Consider the following 20,875-nt stretch of genomic DNA (forward strand, 5'->3'; position numbering starts at 1 on the left):
AAATAAAATCTTTAAATTTTTTTTAAAGGAAGGAAAGGAAAAACATTATGTAAATAGTTGTTTTTAAAAAACTTCTCATTGTACAAAATGAAAAGCATACACAAAAATAATAGTTTAATGAATATTCATGTTCATGTTATCCAGATTCCATAATATCAAGTCATAGTTAACAGCAGTTTTGAGATCATAATAATCTATGGATTGTTCATCACGTGCTGAGTATGTTCTCTGTATTATATATAGGTATGTGACGAATTCAAAATGGTTACAAAGTCTCCACCACGATCCCCATCAAGAGGTGGTATCTAAGTTTCCTCTTACAAACAAACAAACAGTAACAACAACAACAAAAATGATAAAATTATTTAGCTCCAAATAAGTGTTACCTTTTGTGAAAAAGTAAGGATGACTCCAAAGGCAGAGCTGTGAGCCCAGAAGGTAGAGCCACAAAGGATTAATTCCCAGCTTTGAAACCTAAGAGAGTTTGTCCAGTTATACTAAAAAATTGAGACTGGTGACTCCTTTTTTCCTTGCATTTGTGAACAGGAATCTCCATATTTATGAACGGGAATCTCCATAGCTGTTACCAGTTCCCATTCCACCACTGTATTTGGGAAGTAGGCAACTTGCTTTCTAGTTTTGTGCGTCCCCAAATAGAGAGGAATGGATCATACTCAGAGTCTTACTCATATCCAACTTAGACTATTTAGATCATGGGATTAGGGATTTCTGAGCTGACAAAATTTGGATGAGATTTTGTACTTTGAGTTGATGCTGTAATGGGTTGGAACTTTGGAGGAAACTAGGATGGGGCAAATGCATGTGGGATGGACATGAATCATTGAGAGCCAGAGGGTAGACTATGATAGGTAGAAAAATGTTCTCCCTCACTCCCAAAGACATCCATACCAAATTCCTGGAATTTGTGAATAGTTACTTTATATGGCAAAAGAAGTTTGCCAATGTGACTAATTTAAGGATTTGAGATGGAAGATCGTACTGGGTTATTCCAGGGGGCCCGACATAATCATGTGAGTTCTTAAAAGATGGAGACTGGAGAGGCAGTGAAGGAAATGTGATAAGGAAAGCAAAGGTCAGAGAAAGAATAAGAGATTTAAAGATTTTACCCTTATGGCTTTGGAGGTAGAAGAAGGGGCCTCAAGCCAAAGAATGTAGGCAGCCTCCAAAGTCTGGAAAAGTTAAGGAAACAGATTCTCCTCTAGGGCCTCCAGAAGGAACACTTGCCAACACCTTGGTTTCAGACCTGTCAAACCCATTTCAGACTTCAGACCTCCAGAACTGTAAGGTCATAAACCCGTGTTGTTTTAAGCCACCAAGTTTAGGGTAATTTGTCACAGTGGCAATAGGAAGCTAGTTATAGAAGTCTTGCACCTTCTCCTTTCTTACTTTTTGAAACTGGCCATCAAGTAAAAATGTTGAACCACCCTGAAGGAAAGAAGGGTCCCAGGGAAAGAGAATGGGCCTGGAGGCTGAGAGACAATGGAGGGAGAGAAAAGAGAACCAGCCAGTCCCCAACCCTTCCTTGCTACGCTTTTGAGCCACCTTGGATCCTCTGGTCCCAACTGAATCATTACCACCATACCATATAGAGCATAGACTAGCTGTGTCTATGGCCAAATTTCACAGTCATCAGCAAAAAATAGTTGATATTGTTTTAACCCACCCAGTTTGGAGGTGGTTTATTATGCAGTGATATGTAACTGAAATAATGTATACTTTAATGTTCATCATTATCTTATGAGGTAGGAACCAATATCACTCCCTCTCCCACATAAATACACTGTTGCTTAGACAGGTTAAACTAGCAACTTGTCCAAAGTCACAGTTAGTAAAGCCAGGATTAGACCTAAGCAATACGACCGCAGGACCCATGCTCTTAACTTGAAGGATTTAATGCTCTTAGTGTCTATTGCCTTTAGGCCTTTTTTTAATCAATTAATTAACATATAGTGTATTAGTTTCAGAAGTAGACTTCAGTGATTCATCAGTTGCATATAACACCCCGTACTCATTACATCAAGTGCCCCCCCTTAATGCCCATCACCTAGTGACCCCACCCCCAACCCACCTCTCCTCCAGCAGCCCTATATGTTTCCTAGAGTTAAGAGTCTCTTATGGTTTGTCTCCTTCTCTGTTTCATCTTATTGTATTATTCCCTGCCTTTCCCTATGTTATCTGCTTTGTTTCTAAAATTCCACATATGAGTGAGAGCATATGGCATTTGTCTTTCTCCGATTGACTTATTTCACTTAGCGTAATACTCTAGTCCCACCCATGTTGTTGCAAATGGTAAAATTTGGGGGATTTTTAATGGCTGAGTAATATTCTATTTATATATATATATATGTGTGTATATATATATATATATATATAAAACATGTGATATATATATATATCACATATCACATATTCTTTATCTATTCATCTGTCAATAGACTCCTGGACTCTTCATATTTTGGTTATTTTGGACATGGTTGTTATAAGCATCAGCAATTCACCTTGAACTATCTTAGTTCATATTTAGTAGGAAGCTCTATATAATATCAGGAAAGTCATAGGAGTAAGACCTTGAAACCAAGCCATAACTGCTGTTAGTATTGTGTGTATGTGGAGGGGGCGAAGTTTTTCTCCTGAACTGTAGGTTTCTTTCTGTCAGATGGACTTTAAGTGTCAGGTAAGTTAAAAGTGGCTGAATCATGTCAAGAAACATACCTATAGCAGGTCTCAGACTTACATCTTCCAATTTTGCCAACAAAGAAAACCTGACTCTCTGGCCCTAGTTAAACAGGTTTGGGGAAGGATTCTAATTTGGTCCATGATAGGCCAGGTGTTCAGCCTTGAACCAGTAAACAACTCAAGAAGATGAGATCTTTAAAAAGGTGGCAGCCCCAAAGTGATGCTCATGGCTTAAATTTTAAAAGGGAGAAATTTTCACAGGAAGGTAGATAGCAGGGTGCTAAAGTAGTCGGGCAAACAACAGACACCTACTACAAACAGAGAGGGTTGGATTTGGAGAAACAAAAACCACGTCGATGGGGTGCCTGAGTGACACAGTTGGTTGAGCATCTGGCTCTTGGTTTCAGCTCAGGTTGTCATCTCAGGGTCATGGGATCAAGCACCATCATGGGCTCTGCTCAGCACAGAGTCTGCTTAAGACTCTCTCTCTCTCTCTCTTTCTCCCTCTGGCCCTCCCACTTCTTTATCTCTCTCTCTCTCTCACTCAAATAAATAAATAAATCTTTAAGGAGGGAAACAGAAGTGGAAATTCAAAACTATCCCCTTTAATGTAGGCTATTTGGTCCAAAGAAAATCATATTCCATATGAGTTCCATAGAGCAAACTTGTATAAAATATTTTGAGAAGTTCTCCCTCCTTATTGTATTTCCCAGTAATGTGAAATCAGTTAGCCAGAACTAAGGTAATATACCAAGCTTGACCTCAACCATGAATGGAACATGAAATCCCTGTTGGCAGCCAGAAGACTCCTGGGAGAAAATGGCCCAATGCAAGAGCAGATGGGGGAAATGGCTGATCAGCCACTTAAAACCCAGAATTTCCAAGCCAGAAGGCATCCCAGAGCTCATGTGATCTAACTTACAGGTTTTTACCAACTGCTTATTTGTGCATATACATCAGCGTGAATATATAGAAATCTTGAACTGTTTGTTCAACAAGAAAGTCTGAAAAGAAACATTCTCTACAACCAGCATCCTTCCTCCTGGCCCCAGTATAAGCTAAATTACTAAAAGGAGAACCTTTTCTCTCTGTATGATCTTTAAGACCCAAAGAAAGAATTTTAGTTGCCGACTTGTATGCATAATAGATACTGAGCAGCTATACTTGGGATCACAATGCTCATTCTAATAGACCTTAATAGCTATTAATAAAAACCCATATATTTTTCTTATCTATATATTATATTTAGATATATTTAGGAGCTCAAGTAAATTAAAAATCTCATTCCTCCCACACACAATCCTTAATTAATCCAACCAACAAATTATTGAGCAAGCCTTTAAATACAAATTTCTGAAAGTTTAAACAGATTCTGTTAAAAAGTTCATTCTAGTGAGCTGTTTATGGGCACTGGGAAGACTAACCATGAAAGAAGCTATCTTCCTTCTGGAGGAAAAGTGTATTTTTATCAGAGGGTATGAAGGATGAGAGCAGTTTCTAAGGTCTTTCCCGGGCTCAGAGCTGTGACATCCATTTCCCAAGTGACGCTCTCTCGTGTTGATGGGAGCTTGGTGATTATTTGCCTCTGGTGCTTCTGTTTCTTGAGTCCATCCTCTCTGTTCATGTTCAATTGCTCTTCTCTTTTATCAGGAAGATGTTCTCTGTTTTGTTCTTGAAATCTAAGTGCTCTCTTTAATATTTCATTAGCATTTCTTCTATGGCTTCGCAGAATGATTCAACCATTTTTAACCTGCTCAAAAGTTTGATGCCTTTGATTAGTTATATAAGTGAATGTCCCCAAATACATAAAATTCCTTAAGGAATAAATCTTCAAAAAACAATACAATTTTTACAAACACTTTAAAATACGTGATATCTGCCTAAGGATTCCTAATCGGAATTTTAAGCTAGTAAGTAAACGCTCAGCAATGCTTACTGTTATTTTGAATAGTCACTACCTGTGACTTGTAATTCATAAATTAACAGGGATATTTCCAAATGATCATTGGATACTTATACATGCATTGATTGGAGTGATCCTGTGAAATGGAAGTCACACCCAGCTAACTTGGGGAACTTTTTTGTATATACAGGTACATGGGGACAGAGGTGGGAAGTCCAGCCATGACGGTGAGAGAGGAGTGGAAGAAAGAGGGATGAAAGATGGATGGAAAGTCTCTCTTTCTGCAAAAGAGAGACTAAAGAGTTAAGTGGATGAAAGACAGGTGGCCCATGGGTAGAAAGGAGCAGGCGTGGGCTGCGGAACACCAGAGGATGCTGGGTAAAGGCTTACTTCAGGAACTGCCAAATCAAATGCTTCCAGAGGTCACACTTGTAGGAGTCAGATGGAACAAGCAAACATAGAGAAAGTATAAGGTGAACTAGAACAGGCAGTTGCCTCACCCTGGTGGTGGGTATTAAGGAGGGCACGTACTACATGGAGCACTGGTGTGGTACATAAACAATGAATCTTGGAACAATGAAAAAATAAAATACAATTTAAAAATAAATAAATAAAAACAGTAAGCTGGGGGAAAAAAGCATTTAGGTTGATTTTTTTTTTAATCAATGTAATTGCCAAACAAAATAGATCTGTGAACCAAATGCAGTGTGTGACTTCTGCATTAAACAATAGTTATGCCAATAACATGTGACCTGTAGTGGCAAAGAGTGTAGACTAAGGAGCGAGACTGTTTGGATTCAAATCCTGCTTCTAGCTGGGTGACCTTGGGCAAGTAACTTAACCTCCTGAAGCCTCAGTTCTCTCATCTCTATAATCAGGGAGTTAATTGTGTTTGCTTCATGGAAGGAGTGGCCATATGTCTAGATTGGCCTGGAATGGTCCCAGCCCATAGGGTACTTTTTATAATGATTAAAAATATAATTATAAACAGTGCCCATTTCATTTTCAAGATTGCCCTATTATAGGCTCATGATAGGGTTAAAAAGTACTGACTATAGTACCTAGAATAGAAGATGCTCCAACAAAAAGAAAAAATGATTAGGACCCTGAGATCATGACCTGAGCCGAAGGCAGACACTTAACCGACTGAGCCACCCAGATGTCACCCCAAAATGATTGGCTTTAAGTAAGACTACCTTTGCACAAAATTTATAAGCGAGAAAGATTTGTTTCAGAGTTGGTCCGTCCCCAGCCTCATCCCAGTGCCTGAAAGTTTACCCAGACCCCTTCACACTAGCTTCTCACACATGCTCAGACCCTTTATAGTTCGCTCAAAACAGCTGTGCCTTAATCTACACTGTTAGGACTTCCCTTCAGAGTTCAGCTAGCCGATCACACTGAACGACGAGTGTCGGTATTGTGGGGTCCTCAGAAAACTTGCATACTATCCTTCCTAAGAAGATAAGATAAAAGTGGATTAATCAGGATGATTAAGAAGGAAAATCTTTGGGGCAGCTTTCCGTGTTCCTTCAAAAAATCACACCAGCAGCTGCTTATAAACATGAGGCCTACTCTGCTCTCTTCAATGTATTATATATGTTTGTGTATATATAAATGGATATATATCTCCATATCTGAATTTATTTCAAACATTAAATCAATGAGCTCACTGCCCTCCAGTCAAATACAATTTTAAAACATAAATCGTGCCATTTTTTCAAGCTACCATCATTTATCATGAAAATTAACAGTAGACAGAGAATGTTAATTAAAATACAAACTACAATCCTTCAAGTTTATTTCTTTTCTTTTTGAAGAGAGCACATGCACATGCATGTGTGACCATGAAGGGGGAAGGGCAGAGGGAGAGAATCTTTTTTTTTTAAGAGGGAGAGAATCGTAAACAGGCTCCATGCCCAGCCTGGAGCCCGATGTAGGGCTCGATCTCACAACCCTGAGATCGTGACCTGAGCCGTAATCAAGAGTCAGATGCTTAACTGACAAAGCCATCCTGGGGCTCCTCTGTAAGATTATTTCTCAAAGTGTTCCAGTTATCACCACTGTATACCAAACCACCCGCCAACCCAAACTTAGCAGAGTAAAACAACCATGTATTACTACCGTTCATGGTTCGGGGTGGGGTGGTCCTCACTTGGGGTTCCTCGTTTGGTTGCTGTCTAGCCACAGCTGGGACTCATGTCATTTGAAGGTATATTTGCTCACATGTCCAGTGCTCAACTGGAAAAGCCAGGTGATTCTTCAGCAGCCACCTTCAAGCAGCCTCTCTTTGTGGCTAGACTCCACAAGGCTTCCCTTACAGCCACCAGGTGTTCTTAAGGCAGGGAGGGAAAGAGCTGACGGTCACCATCTTAAAGATCAGCCACCATGGCATCCACCCATCTCTTTAAACAATGCTAAGCCTGGAACAGAGGACTGAGGAAGTTAGTTCTGACTAGAATGTCCTAAATAGACAGCCATACTTTTTTTTAATTATTATAAATTATATCTGTTCATTTGTAAAATTAGGAATAGAAATGAGTAAATAAAAATAATGAACATTCCTGTCACCCAGAGAAAATCACTCCTAGTTTGGTTATGGGCAAATTAATATTTACCTCATTAGGAAGCATTCAGACATAATTTTCAGGTCTCCACACCCCATCCCCAACTTTGAATACTAACTTAGTCCAGGAAATAACTCCGTGTTACCCAACTTTGTTGGATGGGCAAAGAGCCAGCCCCCAGATGTCAAGACAAATATAGGGGCTTAACGATTGAATGGGCTAGAGGCGACGAATGATTTAAACAGATGTGTGTTTGAAGTTGTGAGAGGGAACATCTGCCGTCCTATTTGCGAAGGTATTTGATAATCAAGAAAATGGTGTGAATGCACAAATGGAGGGACCTGTATTGAGATTCAGAGCATGAATGCTGATTCCAGTGTTTTGTAGCTAATTAGCTGGAGAGTGTTACATTGTGTCTCTAATTTGACAGAATGGAAGCAGAATGTACCTCTCCATCAGGGCTTACTCCCTATTTTCCAGCCCAGTGTGAGTTCCTTCCCATTCCTCCGGCAACATAATGAGCAAGAATCAACCACAGTCACCAAGCCTCCATCTCTTACAGTATAGAGTCCAAATTTCCAGGCTTCCCCAGTTTTAAACAACACAATAAAGTTACATTTCTTGGTCTTGCAACACCTATGGCGCCTCAGGTCCTGTCCACTTGGCCTTAGGAAGCCCAGGCCTTCCACCAGCTTTCTTGTCACCAGCATTTCTTGGACTCCCACGGAATTGATCCATGCACCATGATGCTGTTTTTACGGGTGATTGCTGCCTTGATCACTCATGAGGGTCTGGCAGCTGCTGGTGGCCCCCCTGTTGTCCCTGGACCTGCTTTCCAGCTGCTTCTGTTTCCTGCTGTCTCACTTGGCCCCAGTAATGGATCCTTTCTCTGAACTTCTTTTAATGAATGCAGAAACCAAGCCATCACGTCTAAAAAGGGTTTTATGGGGGCTTGGAGTTAACAGAATGGGAACATAATAATAAAGAAAGCCAAACTTGACAGCAGATACAATTCTCCATAGTTGACTGATAGGCCTCTTGTGATTGTGTTTGGCCGATCCTTCTCATGCATCAAGTAGACGTGAGAGGTGTCCTCAGTTACCTCTCCCATTTAGAGTCACGGGCATCAGCATCCACAAGAGCACAAGAGAAAAGAACTACTCCTCTCACCTTACCCCACACTGAGCCTTGCATCCCTTTCTGCTCCAGATCCGGCTTTCTTACAAGGGTGGTTGACAATGGCCATGTCCAGTACCACACAAAGAAAATCCTACTCTACAGCCTACTCCCTCTGGCCTTTGACAAGACAATGTATTTCCAGAAGAATCCATTGAGCTTTCTACCATATGGTTGTGAGACCCAGTCTGGCATGACCAAACCCAGTACAGCTCCTCTTCTCAGGCTCCCCTCCAGTGTGAACCACCTTTGAGCCCTGACTCAACAGCGATCTTAATATTCACATACACACCTCCCTAAAACAAGTAAGGACAGAGACATTGAAACTCTTACAAACACAAGCAGCACTTCCTGACACAACTCAAAACAGCAATCAAATCTACAGAACAACATGTTAAATAATACTCCATTACCATCACCCTCCAGACCAATTCACCTCAGGGTTCCAACCTTCGAGCATTCCCAGCATTCATGTCTTTCACAAGAGCAAAGGGGTTCTTGCTTCCTGACTAAAGACCCATTGTGGTGGTTTTCCCAGAGCACAGGGACAGATGCTTGAAAGCTACATTTAAGCCCTCATCCCTTGGAGAAAGAGAACTGCATTCTGGACACTTGAAATGGTGGGGTCTTTGTGTCTAGCTCATCCCCACCCCATGGAGGAAAACGAATAACATTTCTCATTTACATTTTAAAATATATATGTTCTAATGGGACATTATGTTGACTCTCAGAGGCTGATCTCAGAACAAAGGAAAACTCCTATAAACACAACTGAGAAGCACATTTAGTGCTTTAGACCATTTAGACCATCCAGCTAAGAAATGTTCCTTAACAACCAGCCATCTCCTCAGTAAAGGGCAGCTGTAGATTTTTTTACTGATTCAACCCCAAAATTCCCTCACTGATATTTGCACCTCATTGGACTCCTTTCTGTTTTCTCTCCTCTCTCTTCCGTCTTTGCTCCCACTTCCTCTTCTTCGCTTACAAATGGTTCTATTCTAACTGGAAAAACATAAACTAGGCAGCTAGTTTGGACCTCATGCTTCACCAGGAAACCGCGGGGCCACCACACCTGAAAGTAGCAGGCAGGCCTCTTAGAGGTGACTGGCTCACTCGCCAACGCCTTGCCAATATTTAAAACCTCAGCACCTTTTTGAACCCAGGGGGTAAAGACTGGGAACTTCAGTAAAAACCAACATGAAATTTTCCACCCAGGGGCGCCTGCGTGGCTCAGTGGGTTAAGCCGCTGCCTTCGGCTCAGGTCATGATCTCAGGGTCCTGGGATCGAGTCCCGCATCGGGCTCTCTGCTCAGCAGGGAGCCTGTTTCCCTCTCTCTCTCTGCCTGCCTCTCTGTCTACTTGTGATTTCTCTCTGTCAAATAAATAAATAAAATCTTAAAAAAAAAAGATAACATTTAAAAAAAAAAAAAAAGAAAAGAAATTTTCCACCCACCCAGAAGAAAAATTTGAGATAATTTTTACAAATTTAAAAATAAAATTTTTTCCACACACCAAATTCATATTCTGAGAGACATGCGGGGGTGACTTTGGATCTCCTCTGTGCTCTACGAGTTTGGAACCTGATACTCTCCAGTCAAACATCCCCACCAGTCCTGATGAATAAAGAACTGGGACCTGCATGTACAACCGATATCATTTTTGAAGCTCTCCACATTATTTTGTACATTCTGCCTGAAAGCTTGCTCTTTTTAGCTGTTTTTCCTCATTGTTACAAATTAGGAGCAGTTACAGATAAAGAATGTGCATTAGCTTTTTTTTTTTTTTTCAAAATAAGTCTATTTTTTAGAGCAATTTTGAGTTCACAGCAAAATTGAGTGGAAAGTACAGAGAATTCCCAAATGTCCTCTTCCCTCACACATGCACAGCCTCCCCCACTATACACATTACAGAGCACTACAATGGTACCTTTGTCAAAATCTACAAGCCTGCATTGATTCATCATCCTCCCTCAAAGTCCATAGTTCACATCTGGGTTCACTCTTAGTGCTGTACCTTCTGTGGGTCTGGACAAATGTATAAAGACATACATATACCCATCATTATGGTATCATACAGAATAGTTTCACTCCCTAAAAATCCTCTGTGTTCTGTATATTCATTCCTCCCTCCCCCACTAGCCCCTGGCAACCACTCAACTTTTCACTGTCTCCACAGTTTTGCCTTTTTCAGAATGTCAGAGAGTGGCGATGATGCAGTATATAACTTTTGATAGCTCCTCCTTTTCAGAGCTGAATAATATTCCGTGGCCTTGCTGTGCTACACCTGGTTATTCAACCATTTGCCTACGATGGGTATACTGGTTGATTCCAAGTTTTGACAATTTCTCCTTCACCTCTGAAGGATAAGTGCACCAAGTACAGAATTCTAGGTTGATGTTTTAAAATGAAGGGTGGGAAATAAACCTTTGGTAATGTAGTGGTCAGCTGTCAGGGGAGGGGAAAGGACTCCACAGTCCTGAGATTTGGTCTCTGTCTTTTCGTGAGCCTGTGTCCCCATAGTCCATAGTCCATATGGACGTCACCAGTGCTTCTCAATTTTTTCTTTCTTTTCTTTTTTTCTTTTCATCCCCTCAGATGGTACAAGAGGTTTCAAGGGGATTGGAGTGGGATGTTTCCTTTCTCTCACATCAAAGCCTAGAGGAGAAGGGAATCGGATCTCTCTCTTCCCTGTATGGGAGGCCAGAGCATGCTGGCGTTAGGTGTTTTCCTTCTTCCAGGCTGGTTAGGCTCTCATAAAATTCCAGTTGGTGAGGCTTGCCTAAATAATTTCACTTGAGGGCAGGCTGTGTTAAACAGAACAGAATGCTCTGGAGTATTTTTAAATGGCTACTTTGCCCCTCTCCTACCAGAAAGCTGAGGGGCTTTTTCTCAAATCTTCACTGTAGGAAGCTGGCAGAGTTCCTGGAGGTAAGACACAAAGTTGGGAGGGATCCCCCAGCCCGGAGTTTTTCCTTTCTCAGGCTTGTCCATAGTCAACCTCCCACGACTCATCAATGACAGGTCAGGATTTCCTACCGCAGGACGGGCTCACACTGGTGGATTTCTACTCTGGTAAATGGGTTCTATGTATCTGCCTGCCTGGCTATTAAATTTTGAGGGCAGTGCCCTTGCTCTGGGACCTCTCTTCTCGGACGGATCTAGGAAGCATTATTGATTTTTCAGTTTGTTCATCTTTTTCTCTGTCATTAAGATGGAATGAAGACTTTTAAGCAACTTACATGCCCAACCAGAAAGCAGAAGTTCTCCTGCATTCACTTTTAGAGCATCTTCCTCCCTTCCTCAACTCCCAAGTCTTGTCTTTGAACAATATTGTACTTTGTATCAGCAAGTGTCCATTTCTCTGGGTTATCGGCCCCAAACCTCCTTCTTCCCATGATTTTGCAAACCATAGTCCGTTATATTTACAGTTCTTCGTTTCTTCAACTCAGATGAGTCATCTTGTGTGGTTGTCATAATCAACTAGTGGAAAGAAGCCCAAGGTCAGTAGGGGCTGGAAATATCTGTAGATTAGCACTCCTCTCTGAAATGAGATTGCCTCTTAGCACCCAGGGAAGACTTCAATGCATTCTCTATTGTCCATTCCCACAGAGGGCTCCAAGTTTGTCTGCAAACAATGGTGTGATTCTCATTTTGTTTACTAAGACCAAAGAAGATCAAGGGACTCCATCCTAATCCCAGAGGGATGTAGCCCCCCACATATAAACACATACATAGATATATTCTTAGACTCTTCTTTTAGTCCATCCTCACTAATCAGTAAAAGACTTGGGGAAGAGATAAAGATATTTAAGTTCCAAGAGCATGATGCATAAAATTTCTCCAGTAATTCATGCAATCCAATACTTTTATGTTCACTTTCAATCATTCACTTGTTAACTCAGCCAATCGCTCGTCTACTCTTTGATTTACTCATATTCATCCAATTTCATTCATTCAATTGCTCATTCCTTCCTTCCATCAATCATTTAAATTATCCTTTAAATGCATTTGCAAAATCACTCATTCAATTACATGCATTCATTCCACTGCAAACATTTTTTTTAAAGATTTTATTTATTATTTATTTGATAGGCAGAAATCACAAGCAGGCAGAGAGGCAGGCAGAGTGAGGGACGCAGGCTCCTCGCTGAGCAGAGAGCCCGATGCGGGGCTCGATCCCAGGACCCTGAGATCATGACCTGAGCCGAAGGCAGAGGCTTTAACCCACTGAGCCACCCAGGCGCCCCCACTGCAAACATTTTATTTTACTTTATTTATTTTATTATAAAGAGAGTATGAGCATGCACTGGTGTGGAGAGGTGAGGAGATGGGCAGAGGGAGAGAGAAAATCTTAAGCAGCCTCCCTGATCATCATGGAGCCCAATATGGGGCTCCATCTCAGGACCTTGAGGTCACGATCTGAACCTAAATCAAGAGGTGGAGGCTTAACCAACTTAACCTGGCCAGCTTAACCAAGTGCCCCTCCACTGCAAACATTAGTTGGATCATTCATACAATCAAGCACAAAATAAATTAGTCATTAGTACTCCCTATGATCCATAGTTTTGATTTTTACATTTATCTAATTTAATTAATTCATCTACTCATTCCTTCATTTAATTACATTCATTCATTCTGCTGGAATTATTCATTTATCTATCTGGTCATTCCTTCAATGTTTACTAGATACCAAGCACTGGACCAGGATCCACAAACACAAAGATGAGAAGACTGGGATCACTATGAAAAGTCCTCAGTAGGGTGGACATCGGTGAAATTGGTAATTTTTTTTTCTTTCCAACCCATACAGTGGGAGAGATGTTTCAATTATTCATTCAAATATTTATTTAGCACTGTTCAAGACACTGGCAACAGAAAAATGGAAATCCATCACTGCCTTGGGTAGCTCCAAGTCCAGTGAAAAGACAGACAGGTAAATAATAAACCCGTCATATATTTCACACCAGGTCTAACAAATAGATATAAGGTGGTATACATATAGGAGACAAATACTGGCTTTCCCTGATTTGGAAACCATGTGTATAGAGTATCTACAGAGTCCTCTCATTTACTGAAAACTTATGGCGTACCAAGCCTTGCACTGAGAACTTCCCATGCCCTCTCTCACTTCACTTCTTCTAGAACAGTGCAAGGTAGTCACAATTATTTTCCCTTTCCATAAAAAGGAACTGAGACTTTGGAGAGAATTATTGTCCAAAGCTAAACATTTAAACATTGGTGGAGCCAGAATTTGCATCAAGGAAGACCAGTGAGGAAACTTCTGTAGTTAGACAAGCGAAAAAATTATAGTGGTCCACACTTTTTCCACTGATTGACCTGCTTCCCCAGGTAGCATATGGTGCCTATGTCACCCAGACACTGCTTTACAGCTGAAAAAATGTGAACCCTTGGCTCTCCAGACTTACTGACTTTGACTCTAGCACAATTAACCTGAAATTTTTTTCAACCTTCAAGCTCAACAGCGACCTGGAGGAAAAAAGATGCCTAATCCTCATTTTCGCTTTTCCATCAACTGATTATTCAGGCAAGATCCATTCATGCCTACAGGACATTAGAAAAACCGCTAATAAAAACATCTAGAAAACCTGAAATAAAGTGTAGCATTCTCTGTGGCATTTCAGAGCCACTGCATTCAGGACAAAGCCACATTCATTTAAAGTTGCCAATATCTCCCTGATTAATGGGCTTAGGGTAGATTCTCTGAGTAGGCTGATTTGTTGCCTTTGAATCAAAGCTTTCACTATTGCCCCCTCGGACTTTGTTTGATTTGATCTTCCATTAAGCTGATGAGTTTGAGCTAATGATTCACACTGCCTCACGCAAACTCTCTGAATCCTCAGACTTCCCTTGTTCATTTATCTTCACTCTCTGTGACCATCCAGTCACATACATGATACTGACAATTCCCACATTTCTAGCTACAGTTGGACTTCTCCTGTAAACTCCTAACCTGTATCTCCAACTCCCAGCCCAACATTTTCATCTGGATTTCATAAACATTCCACATTTGCCATGTCCAAAAGTGAGCTCTTGATTTTATTTTTCTTAACTTTTTTTTGTCTTATTGAGACTTCATTTGGGTGACATATAATTCACCCATGTAAAGTGTTATAAGTCAATACCTATTGGCATATTCCCAGAGTTGTGCGGCGATTGCCACAATTTTAGAAGTCAATTAATTTGCATCAGCCTAAAAGAAACCCATCTTCTTTCCAGCCACTCCCTACTCCCCCATTCCTCCTAGCCCTAGACAGCCAGTAATCTAACTGTCTCTATGGTTTACCTATTCTAAACCTTCCCTATAAATGGAATCATATAGTCTTTTATGTTAAGTCTTACTTAACATCATGTTTTCAAGGTTCATCCATGTTGTATCATGTATCAGTATCTTGTTCCTTTTTGGGGCTGCATAATATTCCATTCTGGGACCATTCTACATTGTATTTATCCATTCATCAGCTGATGGATATTTGGATCATTTCCATTTTCTGTCTATTACAAATAATGTTTCTATGAACCCTGATATAGCCATCTTTACACAGGCACATTTTTTAAAAGATTTTTATTTATTTATTTGACAGAGATTGCAAGTAGGCGGGGGTGGGGGGTGCGGGGAACAGGCTCCCTGACAAGCAGAGAGCTCGATGTGAGGCTCAATCCCAGGATCCTGGGGTCATGACCTGAGCCGAAGGCAGAGGTTTTAACCCACTAAGCCACCCAGGCGCCCCTCACAGGCACATTTTTATTCCTCTTGGGTTTATATCCTAAGAGTAGAATTGCTGGGTCATATGGTAACTCTGTGTTGAACCTTTTGAGAAACCGCCAGACTGTGCTTTGTTCTAGAGCAGCTGCACAAATTTCACATTCACCCTGGCAATTGGTGAGGGTTTCAATGTCTCTCCAGCCCTTGTTGTCATGGACATTTTTTATTGTCACCATCCTGGGGGGTGTGAAGGGGCATCTCACTGTGGTTTTGACCTGCAGTTCCTTGATGGACAGAGCTATGGAGCACCTTCCTATATGCTTATGGGCTATTTGCATATCTTCTTAGGAAAAATATCTATTCAAGTCCTTTGCCCACTCTTTCACTGGGCTATTTGTCTCTGAGTTATTGAGTCACAAGTGTTCTTTGCCTATCTAGACACGAGTTCCTTATCAGATATATGATTTGCAAATATTTTTTCCCATTTTGTCAATCATCTTTTCATTTTCTTGATTCACTTTCTTGAAGCACCAAAGTTTTCATTTCAGTCAAGCCTAATTTGTCTATTTTGTTGCTGCTGTGGTTTGTGGTTTTGATATAGCTAAGAAACTGTTGCCACATCCAAGGTCACGATATTTACTCGTGTTTTTAAGTTCTTGGTCTTCCAGTAGGAAAACATGTTCCTCATGATTCCACGTCACTGATGATGGCATCTCCATCCTTACAGACATCCAGGCTGAAAGCCATGGAGCTACTCAACTATTCTTTATTTCTCCTATCTATACCTCTTCAGCATTTCCTGTCAGATCCAATTTCAAATATATCCAGAATCTGACCAGTTTCCATCCCTTCCCCTGCTACCAACTGGTCTGAGCACCATCATCCCTCACCTCATTACTGGAATAGACCCCCTCAGGAGCCTCTCTTTAGCAGTCTAGACTCAACACAGGAGTCAGATTGATCTATTTACAGTGTCAACGGGAGGCACCTGGGTGGCTCAGTGAATTAAAGAGCCCTGAGTCACTCAGCACGGAGTCTGCTTCTCCTCCTCCCTCTGCCCCTCCCCACCACCCACCCCAGTTCTTGTGCACTCTCTCAAATAAATAAATAAAATATTAAAACGTAATTAATTAATTAAAATAAAACATCAACAGGTCGTGCCAATACTCTGCTTTAAATCCTGCAGTGACTTCCATCTCCCAGAGTGAGATTCATAGTCCTTGTGATGACCTCAGAGGCCTGTTCCCTTTCTGAGCCATTCCTACGCCCTACTCTCTCAGGCCACACAGAGTAGCTTGTTTTGCTGGAACACACGAGGTAACCTCTACCTGAGCATCTTTGCACTTGAGATTCCCTCTGACTTGAATGCTAATCCCCAAATAATATTTTGTTTACTCTGTGTCATTCACGAGTCACCTTCTTAATGAAGACTTTAATGGCCACTCTGCTTCATAATTGCAACGCAAGAACATCCTTTCCTTCTTTCCTTTTTCTCTATATCATTTATCACAGTCTAACATACTTTTTGGTTTTACTTAGTTATCTTCTTTATTGTCTACCCTTCTTCTCTAGAAGCTAAGTTCCAACAAGACAAGTATTTTTGTCTGCATTGTCCACTGCTATATCCCCCACTGCCTACACCAGTACCTGGCACATTTCAGTGGGTTGATAAACATTAACAAATGTTTAAAGGGTATGATTGTGGCTTTTGTGTCTAACAACACCCATGAGTTCAAAGACCTGGAGACTTTGTTTTTTAAATGGATTTTATTTTTTAGAATAGTTTCAAATTTAGCAAAATTGCAAAATTTGCACAGAGTGTTCCTATGAATGCCCTGGTCCCACACAAACTCAGCCTCCCCCCTATCAATATCCTGTTGTAAGCCAATTGTGTTGCCCCCAAATCTGTATGTTAAAATTATAACCCCCAGTACTTCAGAAGATAACTGTATTTGGAGACAGGGCCTTTAAGAAGGGGAGTAAGGTTAAACGAGGTCATATGGGTGGACCCTACTCCATTCTGAGTGATGTCCCTCTAAGAGAAAACCTGGACATGCAGAGATATTGGAGACGCACCCCACGGAGGAAAGACTTGGTAAGACGCAGGGAGAAGGCAGTCAGTGGCAAGTCAAGGAGGGTCCTCAGAAAAGTCAACCCTGACAATGCCATGATTTTGGACTTTTGCCTCCAGAACCTGCTAGAAAATAAATCTCTGCTGTTTAAGCCCCCCCCCCCCCCCCCCCGCAATCTGTGGTGTTCTATTACGGCCGCCTTAGCAAACTCAAACAATCCCATACCAGAGCGGCACGTGTGCCTACATTCAGCGACCCGCACTAGCATCCTTCTCATCCACAGTCACAGTTGAGGGCTCACTCTTGTTTCGTAAGCTCCGTGAGTTTGGACAAAGGGAGCCACCATTACAGCATCACACAGCACAGTCACTGCCATGAAGATTCTCAAATACTTAAAACAGTGATCCACCTATCCAGCCTCCCTCCACCCAACCCCGAGCAGCCACTGACCTTTCTGTGGCGTCCGCAGTTGGACCTTTTCTCAGATGTCATGCAGTGGGCATCACACAGTAACCTTTGCAGACTGGCTTCTTTCACTCAGTAGTACGCATTTAAGTTACCCTCATGGTTTTTCATGGCTTGCTAGTTCATTTCTTTCTAGTGCTGGATAATATACCATTGTGTAGATGTGATGAGGGACAGAGGCAGGAAAATATTTACCCTTAGCCTCGTAAGCTGACCTAAAGCTCGCATAGTTTCGATAAGGATCAAATATGGGCTGGTTGCAGCACTCTTTAAGGGTTTCATGACTGCCTGTATATCTCACTGATAGTTAATATCCAACTAAATGACAAGCACCAGAGGAATCTTGCAAAAGTAGTTTTACGAGTAGAAATTCAAAGAAATCCAAAGAAACTTTTGTAGTCTGATACTCCCTGGATGCCCCCTTACCTTTGGTTACTAAATATATCATCACAAGCCTCATACAGCAAACAGTGCAGCTCTTTCTGCCACTGGTACACTCCCGTGCTACTTAAACTAACTTACTAAGTTTTACCATACATGTCTTAAGAATTCTTTCTCGGGGCGCCTGCGTGGCCCAGCCAGTTAAGTGTATGCCTTCAGCTCAAATCATGATCTGAAGATCCTGGGATCGAGCCCTGCATGGGGCTCCCTGTTCAGCGGGGAGTCTGCTTCTCCCTCTCCCTCTACCCCTCCACCTGCTTATGCTCTCACTCTCTCTTTCAAATAAATTAAATCCTAAAAATATATACCTTAAAAAAAAATTCTTTCTTCACTGCTGCATTCAACAACCCCACATCAGATGTACCACAATTGGTTCATCTATTCACTACTGAAGAACATCTTTTTTTTTTTAATTAGACTATTATGAATAAAGGTACTATAAACATCCATGTGCAGGTGTCAAGTGGACATAAACTTTCAACTCATTTGTATAAATACCAGTGAGCAGGACACTCTGGGAGGAGTATGTTTAGTTTTGTGTAAAAAAAAAAAAAAATTCTATGAGAATTCCTGCTGTTCTACATCCTTACCAGCTTTGGTGCTTTCAGGGTTCTGGAGTTCCGTCATTTTAGCAGATGTGTGATGGTAGCTCATGGTTGCTTTAATTAACAATTCCCTAAAGAGTTATGGTATCAAGCACATTTTCATATGCTTGTCTGCTATCCATATATCTTCTTTGGTAAGGGGTATGGCCAGATCTCCTGTCTATGTCTTTAATCGAGTTATTAATATTCTTATTAAGTTGGAGCCTTTTAAAAATAAAATTAACACATATATGTTCAAATATTCTCATTTTAATGGCTTCACTTAACCAGAATAGTCTGATATACCAATATGAATCACAAATTGGGATTGTGAATCACATAGAAATGGGGAATGAATGGAGAAAGACATTTCCAATCCTTAAACTATTTTTTAAATTCATTATATATATACATATGATATATAGATATCATATATAATATCAGGTTATATCTATTTCAGGTGTACAATAGTAATTCAGTAATTCCATGTATCACACCATTATACTAGCTCTTCCTTTAATTGTTTTTACACAAACTGAGCATCTGTTTGCAAGGCCAGAAGTAGAGATGGAATCTGGCATCTGTTGTCAAAACTAAGGGATCACAGACTGAATTTAAAGTAGGACTCTGCTGGTTATGAAATCCACCCAAGGAAAGGAAGAGGGCAGTGCCCACAGCCCCAGCCCCACACCTCACTTTCTTGCCTGGCTTGCTAGAATTCACAAAGAAGGTAGTAAAGGCAGTGGATTTTCTTTAAATTCAGCAACACCATGGTAAATAGATCAGGACAAATATGTTGCAAAATCTCTAAGCTTGTTGGTTTATGGCTGTTTATAAGACAGGTGGGCCTTCTATGTGAAGAAGGTCTTAATATTTGTCCAGTAAAACATTAGCAGTTTATAAAGGAGGCCTGGCTTTTGTCTTGTAAAACAGGAGAGATCTGTCATCTTATTGGGATTTTTTCCCCCTCTGGGTTGCTTTTTGTTTGTTTGGTTGGTTGTTTGGTTTTTTGGTGTTTTTGTTTGTTTGGTATTGGTGGAGATTCTTTGTTACAAGGGAACAGTTGGTATCTATTGAGCTCCTGTTGCAAAAAGATGCTCTTATTTCAGGATCTGGACTTTTTTGAGACACCCCTATCACCCAAATGAATGGTCTACCAGAAATACACTTTACAGGGAATCAGATGCAAAGGCTCATTTCCTGGGGATACTTGCCCAAAGCTTCTCCAGGCCTTTTCTCTTAAAGGAGGGGGGCAGAGGAAGAGGGCAAGCAACTACCACTTTTCTGATACAAAAACAGGTACTTCCCCAAATAAAAGCAAATTGAAGAACCAGGCAGAACATATCTCCCCTGGGTCCCTTCATTAATCTCATGGTCTAATTCACCAAAACCCAAAGTCAGTTTTCAAGGTATCAGTGGGTCTTTGTGGGTTTTGGTTCTTTTTGCTTTTGTTTTTGTTCTTGTTTTTGTTTTTTCATTGAAACAGAGAAAAGTACAATCACTTTGGAGAACTTTTTGGTGGTTTCTCATAAAATAAAAAAAACATACATCGACCACACAGCCCAGCAGTTGCAGGCTTAGGTATTTGCCCCAGAGAACTGAGAGCAAATGTCCACATAAAATATTAGGCATAAGTATTCTAGCAACTTTACTCAAATATAGCTAAAAACTGGGGCACCTGGTTGGCTCAGTGGGTTAAAGCCGCTGCCTTCGGCTCAGGTCATGATCCCAGGGTCCTGGGATCCAGCCCCGCATCGGGCTCTCTGCTCGGCAGGGAGCTACTTCCTCCTCTCTGCCTGCCTCTCTGCCTACTCGTGATCTCTATCTGTCAAATAAAATAAAATCTTTCCAAAAAATAGCTAAAAACTGGAAACAATTCTACATAATTAGGAACAAAAGAATAGACAAGCTATAGTACATCCTTCCAATAGGGTTCATCTCAGCAATACAAGGGAACAAACTATCATTACACACAACATTACACACGGCAACATGAATCTCAAAAACACGCTGAGCGAGAAGCCAGACCTAAAAGAATGTGTACGTATGATGGCTCTCTGTCAAGTTCAGAAGTGGGCAAAACTAACCCATGGCGGTAACAGTCCAGCAGCAATCCTTTGTGGGGAGTGGGTGGATGGAACAAGGAATGAGGAGATGGAAACATTCTGGATCTTGTTGGGATGGTAGTTACATGGGACTATACATTCGTCAAAACTCAGCAAACAGTATACTTTTTGTATGTGAAATGAT

General features: G+C 41.0%; 1 long non-coding RNA gene across 1 annotated transcript in view; it reads right to left on the reverse strand.

Annotated features, from left to right (window-relative positions):
* Nucleotides 1-3,229: 3,229 nt before the first annotated feature.
* LOC116570910 overlaps nucleotides 3,230-20,875 on the reverse strand; it is a 50,925-nt gene continuing 33,279 nt past the window's right edge. Inside the window, exons 2-3 of the long non-coding RNA XR_004277597.1 lie at nucleotides 6,722-6,932; nucleotides 3,230-4,447 (exon numbers count right to left, since the gene is read on the reverse strand). This is a non-coding gene — a long non-coding RNA (uncharacterized LOC116570910). The remainder of the gene's footprint in view (nucleotides 4,448-6,721; nucleotides 6,933-20,875) is intronic.

This window comes from Mustela erminea, chromosome 12 (genome assembly GCF_009829155.1).
Source record: "Mustela erminea isolate mMusErm1 chromosome 12, mMusErm1.Pri, whole genome shotgun sequence".
Classification (NCBI taxonomy): domain Eukaryota; kingdom Metazoa; phylum Chordata; class Mammalia; order Carnivora; family Mustelidae; genus Mustela; species Mustela erminea.